The sequence below is a fragment of the Schistocerca nitens genome, chromosome 6, assembly GCF_023898315.1.
Source record: "Schistocerca nitens isolate TAMUIC-IGC-003100 chromosome 6, iqSchNite1.1, whole genome shotgun sequence".
Classification (NCBI taxonomy): domain Eukaryota; kingdom Metazoa; phylum Arthropoda; class Insecta; order Orthoptera; family Acrididae; genus Schistocerca; species Schistocerca nitens.
This window is the reverse complement of record NC_064619.1, coordinates 457,423,488-457,432,744: the sequence shown is the minus strand read 5'-3', so window position 1 is coordinate 457,432,744 and position 9,257 is coordinate 457,423,488.

The following is a 9,257-nucleotide window of genomic DNA, read 5'->3' as shown; positions in this document are numbered from 1 at the left end:
TTGCATTATTGTGGCACACTGCGTGACCTACCCTTGCTAGTGCCGGTGGTATTTCATCACCAACGGAATCCAGCAGAATGGTTCAAATGGCTCTGAGCACTATGGGACTCAACTGCTGTGGTTATAAGTCCCCTAGAACTTAGAACTACTTAAACCTAACTAACCTAAGGACAGCACACAACACCCAGCCATCACGAGGCAGAGAAAATCCCTGACCCCGCCGGGAATCGAACCCGGGACCCCGGGCGTGGGAAGCGAGAACGCTACCGCACGACCACGAGATGAATCCAGCAGACTGAGGCCTCCATTATAACACCCTAGCGCACTTGTTCTCAACCCATCTTCTCACGCCTGTGCCCTGTGTAATGCCACTTCCTCGGACGAGAAATGAAAATCAAAAATTAGCTCCAAAATTCCCAAAGATTTCCCCAAAACAAGTTCCAAATTCTATGAAAAATAAACAAGCAAACAAATTTCCAGTTAACACTATTATTTGGATATTAACCAGTAATTGAATCAGGAATCTAATACTTAGTAATTTATTAACATACGAAAGGAAGATAGGATTCAAGTAAAATCAAACTCAAAATTCAAAATCGTAGTAAATCGCAAAGTCATTACAATTAAAATTCGCAAAGTAGAACCAACGTTCCCAAAGAATATTCTGTGTGAGTACTCTTTGAGATTCGTGAGTAATGGCTAAGGATAATTCAATTTATTGTCACTATGTTACGAGAGTTAGAGAAAGCATGTCATACTTTTGAATGCTGGTATATGTAGGCGCAATTAGATTGTTTTTTCAGAATTGATTATTGCGATCTACTATGACGCAGTGAAACGATACTTTGACTTGAAATATTACGTTATTTAGAATTCAGATAGAGGACTTGCATATATTAGACAGAAGTGACTTTTAATTAGATAACCTGAAGTTAACACTATTTAGCAAGTGAACACAGATAGACAATTTCATTCGTAATAACTAATGGACTATGGAACTTGGCGATAGTTACGAAGCATATAATTTATAATTCCCCCCAACATCTGGGAAAGCTTCTTCCTCACGGCTCTGTTAGGAAGTGACTAATATTGTGTAATAAACCAGCATATCGTGTCAATTCACGCATTTATCATTCAAGTTTTACAATATTGTTTATAGAGATAACGTGCAGCGATATTATTTGACTGAAGCGCTCGGCGCTTATATAGAAACTCCTTGACGTTAGGAATTAATAACACTGTTACGACTGATTGTAGATTTGAGATTACAACCAGTCCATAGGGAATTTGGTGTCGCTGGAACTAATTTGAACTTATCATTAATATTTAAATAGCAACTGATAAACCATCGATTACAAACGATTTAATTACGAAATTTGGTGAAGTAAATATCTCGCACAAATAAATGGTTCAAATGGCTCTGAGCACTATGGGACTTACCATCTTAGGTCATCAGTCCCCTAGAACTTAGAACTACTTAAACCTAAGGACATCACACACATCCATGCCCGAGGCAGGATTCGAACCTGCGACCGTAGCAGTCCCGCGGTTCCGGACTGCAGCGCCTAGAACTGCACGGCCACCGCGGCCGTCGTCTCGCACAAGTTGCGAGTTCAGTTCATCAATGGTCTGTTTGTAACGTTGATACCGATACATAAGAAATAACAATCTCATTGCTCTATTGCTGAATGTTAGCCATGACCGAAGATCTGAGTTGACGTTACACCTGTCACACAATGGACATACTCAACACTGTGCACGTAGTAGGTGCATAATATGAGCTACAAAGTGATCCAACAGCTGTCGTTGTAAGGAAGCTGGACAGGAACAGAAATCATTAGTGAACATATAAATGTAAATGAAGTGTGACTAGGGCCTCCCGTCGGGTAGACCGTTCGCCGGGTGCAAGTCTTTCGATTTGACGCCACTTCGTCGACTTGCGCGTCGATAGTGAACATAAAAATACAGTAAACAGAAGTTTTATTTACCTTGTAGCTTTCTCCAAGTGTTGCTAAGAAACTTTACAGAAGAACAATAAGCAAAAAAGTCTAGTTATTACAAGAAGTAAACTAAAGAGTGTCCTGGACAGTGAGACTCCCACTACTGAAACACCAGCGAACTGCCAAAGACTGACTAAGACTGAAGAGTGTTGAACATTGTGACAGACTGGGCTTGTAGCTGCCGCCAACCGTGCTATATCATAGTGGCGGAGGACACTTGTAGCTGGAGCCGGTGAAAGCACGGCTCAGCAGAGGACCATCATTGAATTTGCCAGGTCTCCGTGCGACTGCTACTGGCGTCGTTTTGAAACGTGCGTTTCCACGCTTGTCCCTGCTTTTCACGACGCCCGTTCGGAAAGCCTTTCTACAGGAACATGGCCGGAGACCACAGATAAACGTCCAGAGAAAAAACAACTCAAAACATTGGTGACTCACTGTAGCCACCTGCGTTAAAACTCGCATGAAAGAAATAGCTGTTTATCTCAGTATTACTTATCAGAAGTAATCTACACCTGTGATAGGCTACAAAAACTATGGTGGGTGGAGATATAACGAGTACAAGCGCCTTGATTGGCCAGAAAGAAAACATGTGAGCACCAGCTGTGAAATAGGCAAATTGCAGATAGAGTACTGGGCTTCTTCTCTTGCAGAAAATTGTCAACCGTTTGACCAAGGCGATTCGCGCCACACTGAGACGATTGCGAGAGTCTCGCCGCGCGGGATTAGCCGAGCGGTCTAGCCGCTGCAGTCATGGACTGTGCGCCTGGTCCCGGCGGAGTTTCGAGTCCTCCCTCGGGCATGGGTGTGTGTGTTTGTCCTTAGGATAATTTAGGTTAAGTAGTGTGTAAGCTTAGGGACTGATGACCTTAACAGTTAAGTACCGTAAGATTTCACACACATTTGAAGACTTCGGCGTTTTACGGTACACAGGTGGCTTGCAGCTGGTATCCATTGAGATCACTGTCCACCACTGTCCCCGGTCTCATTTAGTTAATTGATCACTAAAGTACATACAGAGAACAAAAAAGCTAAGAGATTATAATTAGAGTTATGGTAACTAGCAACAAGCACAGTTCTTTATGCAGTTGAGAATAAAGGTACGGAATACATCAAACAGACGAATTTGCTCTTAAATTATACTTCTACTGCATTATTTCTAAATGGTTCAACCCATACATTTTCTAATTAAGAAATCAGCAGTTTCTCCTATTTTACACTGTTCTTTACTATTCAAACATCGGAGAATCGTAAAGTCCACACTGCCTTCTACCACTGTAAAGAATGCTAGGGGATGTGCAATAGCTTCTGTGGTAACATCATGATTGGTTTTCAATTGTTGTTATGGTCACACTGAAATGAAAGATATCTAGTAAGGTGTATGAAACCAATGCGTGTGCAACCGTCACCAACGCCGGCCGGGGTGGCAGAGCGGTTCTAGACGCTACAGTCTGGAACCGCGCGACCGCTACGGTCGCAGGTTCGAATCCTGCCTCGGGCATGGATGTGTGTGATGTCCTTAGGTTAGTTAGGATCAAGTAGTTCTAAGTTCTAGGGGACTGATGACCTCAGAAGTTAAGTCCCATAGTGCTCAGAGCCATTTTTGAACCGTCACCAACTGATGACGCAAGCATTTTCCCTAACCGTGTACGTCGTCCTCGAACACCACAGTGGACCCACTCCAACTGGTGAAAATGTCCACGATTTGTTTAATAATTGTGGGGTTGAAATAACTAGTATACTACAATCTCTAAAGTTGCTAAATTATCGAACCAGCACAGCTTTTATAAAAAGTTTCACACCATTTACTGAAAGTTTCGATTTTATTCACACGCATTAAAACAATACAAATATCCTTAGCTGGTCGGACGATATTACTATCTGAAGCAATTAACTTAGTTGATTCGTGCTGCATTAATTTCCAGGTAGTCGCGAGTAATTAAATACCGATCTGGCTTTTACATTTGTCAGATAACAGAAGCTGTGTACTAACGACTCTATGGCGTTTCACGTTTCTGCTTGAGTTGTTATTGTGATCAATTTCTGAGAAAGAAATACAAATCTGGCTTTTACATTTGTCAGATAACAGAAGCTGTGTACTAACGACTCTATGGCGTTTGACGTTTCTGCTTGAGTTGTTATTGTGATCAATTTCTGAGAAAGAAATACAAACTTATTGGCGCTTTAGGAGCCGAGTTGATGATGTTGGTGACTTAAGAGCAACATTCGCCCTAATTTTCATGTTTCTTATATGTGAACATTTAACAGGAATAAAAGCAGTAGCTTGTACCTATTTCATATTATGTCCTCTGCTGTGGTTCCTCTGATACATCCGAGAACATAATTTTTTAGTACCTCCAGCGTTGTATATTTATTGGGAAAATATCATTTTGGAAAGCGACAGAGGAACATCCATAAATTTCGAAGGTAGAAGGAACACATCCTAATCTGTTTGAATGGCAATCCAGCATAATTTTTTTTTTCATCGACTTCTTGGTCTTTCTTTTGTTTCGACTAAAATTTCTCTAGATCTTTTGTGTGTTTCAACTGGCTCTTTTGTAAGAGTAATTAAGATTATCGTATTTTAAAATTCAGTCTTCTGCCCCTTCGTTAGACTGTATACCACAACCTGAGATTTCTCGAGTTCCTTAGATTTTATGTTCAGTGCAAAGTTCAGTGATCGTATGAATAATTTGTCCTATTTCTTGGCATGGTAGTTAATAAACTCCTGATATATTGAATACCAGTGTATCAACTAGATAGCGATAAAATCTTTTTGCCCTCGTTACAACTGTTCATATCAATTAAATCAGTGGAGTGTAACAGCTCATGTCCTTTATTTATTCATAAGTTAATTAAAAAGTGACGTTCCCTATCAAATCCGGTCACATATCAAAATGTTATTTCGAAGTGTCCACTAGAACCTAACAATGTTTTTAAAAAATCTATGCAGCTTGAAATGCTAGAGAAGCTTTCCTGATTTTAAATTTTTTTAAATGTATACATGTTCAAAAATAAAAAGACATGATAAACTGGGCGGACAGAATTTCGCACAATGTGTGAGGGGTGTTGTCACGCACCTAAGTGTGCCCCCAGTGCCTGCAGAGTAGTTTGCATCCGCACTATTTGATCAAAACATTCCGAACATCTATTAGTGGACATTAATGTTGGATGTGTCCACCATGAGACTTTATGACGCCTTGAACTCTGCCAAGGACCCTTTCAGTGATGTATTTGAATGTCTGTGGAGGAGCTGAAAGCAGATAAGATAGTGAATTTGGACACTGGGGTATGGAGTGCAGTCGAAATTCTAATTAGCCCCAAATATGCTCCTTGGGTTCAGGTCGGAACTATGGGCAGGGCAGTCCATTTAATTATTTTTATGTCCAAAAACTACTTCCTCACAGATGCTGCTTTATCGTCTCCGAACTGTTCCTCTACTGTACGCATCACACAATACTGTAAAATGTGTATATATCCTTCCTCATTTAGCGTTTCCGTAAGTGGAATAAGGGGACCACACCCTAACCACCCCCATGTCCGAAAGAACAGACACCATATCCGTGTAAGTATATATATGGCAATACCGGCCATTAACTTCTTCTTCTGTGCGGATGCACGCATATTCCCCGAACTCTTACAGGACTTCGTAAGAATGTCTACCACGCGTAATGACTGTGTTGGGGTGGGACACTACGAATGTAGTGTGTGGACATACAAGGTGAGAATGTGGGACTCGCGGGAGGGGTACGCGAGATACTCCCTGCAGTCGCACTACACTGTGTGCCCTCGGTGGCTCAGATGGATACAGCGTCTGCTCTCTAAGCAGGAAATCCCGGTTTCGAGTCCCGGTCGGGCCACACATTTTCACCTGTCCCCGTTGATACATATCAACGGCCGTCAACAGCTGAAGATATTAATATAATTCTAATTTCACACATGTTAGCAGTCAACGTTCTCCAGGCATTCGCCAAACGTAAACCTTTCCATCGGGTTGCCGCTGGCCGTAGGGTGGTTCATCGGTCCATATCACTCGTTTTCAGTCATCCAGTGTTCAGCAGCGTCGCTTTTCACACATCCACAAGCGTCTCTTAGCGTTGACGACAGAAATGTGCGCATTATGAGAAGCTGTTCGACTATTGGACCCCATTCTTTTTAACTCCCTACCAACTGTCACTGCGGTAGGTGGAGTGATGACAGCTGTTTCGAACTGATGAGTGATTCCATTCACCGGTCTTATGAGATTTTTACAGTCACTCTCAGCAATTCCATCAGCACATGAGACGCGCCTGGTCTTGGTTGAGCTGTGCTTTGAAAGTTCCTTGATGGATTTGTTACTCAGGCGACATCCATCGATTACACATTCGAAGTCACTGAGCTCTTCAGACCAACCCATCCTGTTGTCACTGCTTCTGGTAACACAATACTCGCCGCCTCGTTTTATACTCATGGATCCGCCTCTCCTGGCATCTAGTGATTAATTAAACATTACGTACAAGTGTCCGAATACTTCTGATTGGGTAGTGTATACTCCCTAAGCTATCTCACGATGTCTAGCAGAGAGTACATGAGACTTCGTAGAGAGTACATCTTCACAACCGTCTTGAACCCGCTGTTCCGTTCACGATTGATAAGTTGTGGTCATTTCGCAAGATGTATGTGATGTATGTAGGTTGCCCGTCTAGTCTCTCAAAATTTCAACAGTTAAAATCTTCGTTTAGTACAACGTCTTTCTTATAATATCTGCCACTGTAGTTTCTTTGAGACTCTCTGTAATGCTCTCACGTTAACTTAATGGTCCCGTGACAAAAACACGCCACTCTTCGTTGAATCTTCTCGGTCCCTTCTAATCCAACTGTGTCCCAGACCGACGAATAATAGCCACGATTCGGTCGGCCAGGTTCTTGGTAAGTCATTTCTTTTGAATCGTATCGGAATGAATAACACATCCAATATCTCAAAATGAATTTTAAATCCTGATATTTAATGATTAATTTAAAAACTCACTTAAAATTCACTGATGTTAAAAATCCCAACACCAAGAAGGAGTTGTGCGACATATACGAATGTTGGTGGGCGTGTTTCTACATCCGAAAGATGATGTCTATTCAAATTTCGCACAGTCGCACAAGAATGGTACTACTACATTGGACATGTTGAGTTGATGTTACTCAAGCCTACCTATAAGGTGACAAAGCGGCCAATATTAACACCTCACTAAGTTTGAACACCGACAACGTTAGTTCAGATATATATGCCGACGTCACAAGCTGAAGATGAAGAGCTACAGAAAGTATATAGGGATGCTGAAATGGAGATACAGTACGTAAAGGGAGATAAAAATCTAGTAGCCATGAGAGACTGGAATGCAGCTGCAGAGAAGGAGTAGAAGAAAAGGTTACAGGGGAATATGGGCTTGGGACAAGGAATGAGAGAGGAGAAAGACTAGTTGAGCTCTGTAACAAGTTTCAGCAAGTAATAACGAATACTCGGATCAAGAGTTACAAGAGCAGGAGGTATACTTGGAAAAGGCCGGGAGAATCTGGAAGATTTCAGTTAGATTACTCATGGTCAGACAGAAATTCCAAAATCAGATACTGGACTGTAAGGTGTGCCAGGATCAGATATTAACTAAGATCTCAATATTGTAGTATTGAACTGTAGGCTGAAGTGTAAGACATTAGTGAGGTTCAAATGGTTCTAAGCACTATGGGACTTAACATCTGAGGTCATCAGTCCCCTAGACTTAGAACTACTTAAACGTAACTAACCTAAGGGCATCACACACATCCATGCCCTAGCCAGGATTCGAACCTGCGACCGTAGCAGCAGTGTGGTTCCGGACTGAACCGCCTAGAGCCGCTCGGCCACAGCGTCCGGCCCATTAGTCAGGAAGAATCAATACGCAAAGAAGTGGGATACAGAAGTACTAAGGAATGACGAGATGCGCTTCAAGTTCTTTAAGGCTGTAGATACAGCTATAAGCAATAGCTCGGTAGGCAGTACAGTTGAAGAGGAGTGGGGTCTCTAAAAAGGGCCATATAGAATTTGGAAAAAAAAAACATAAGTACAAAGAAGGTAACCGCGAAGAAACCATGGGTAACACAAGAAATACTTCATTTGATCGATGAAAGCAGGAGGTACAAAAATGTTCTGGGAAACTCAGGAATAAAGAAATACAAGTCGCTGAGGAATGAAATAAACAGGAAGTGCACGGAAGCTAAGACGAAATGGCTTCATGAAAAATGGGAAGAACTCGAAAAAGAAATGATTATCGGAAGGACAGACTCAGCGTACAGGAAAGTCAAAACAACCTTCGGTGAAATTAAAAGCAAGTGTGGCAACATTAAGAATGCAACGGTAATTCCACTGCTAAATGCAGAGGACAGAGCGGACAGGTCGAAATAATACATTGAAAGCCTCTATGAGGGGGAAAATTTGTATGATGTTATAGAAGAGTAAACAGGAGTCGATTTAGAAAAAAATGGGGGACCCAGTATAAGAATCAGAATTTAAAAGAGCTTTGGAAGACTTAAGATCAAATAAGGCTGAAGGGGTAGACAATATTCCATCAGAATTTCTAAAATTATTGGGGGAAGTGGCAACAACGTGACTATTCACGTAGGTGTGTAGAATGTATGAGTATGGCGACGCACCATCTGACTTTCGGGAAAAATCGTCCACACAATTCGGAAGACTGCAAGAGCTGACAAGTGTGACAATTATCGCACAATCAGCTTAACGGTTCATGCATACAAGTTGCTGACAAGAATAATATACAGAAGAATGGAAAAGAAAATTGAGGATGTGCTAGGTGACGGTAAGTTTGGCTTTAGAAAAGGTAAAGGCACCAGAGAGACAATTCTGACGTTGCGGTTGTTAATGGAAGCAAGACTAAAGAAAAATCAAGACACGTTCATAGTACTTGTTGACCTGGAAAAAGCCTTCGACAACGTAAAATTATGCAAGATGTTCGAAATTCTGAGAAAAACAGGGGTGAGCTATAAGGAGAGACAGGTGATATACAATATGTACAAGAGCCAAGAGGGAATAACAAGAGTGGACGACCAAGAACGAAGTGCTCGTATTAAAAAGAGTGTAAGACAGGGATGTAGTCTTTCCTCCCTACTGTTCAATCTGTACATCGAAGAAGCAATGATTAAATAAAAGAAAGGTTCAAGAGTGGAATTAAAATTCAAGGTGAAAGGATATCAATGATACGATTCGTTGATGACATTGCTATCCTGAGTGAAAGTGAAG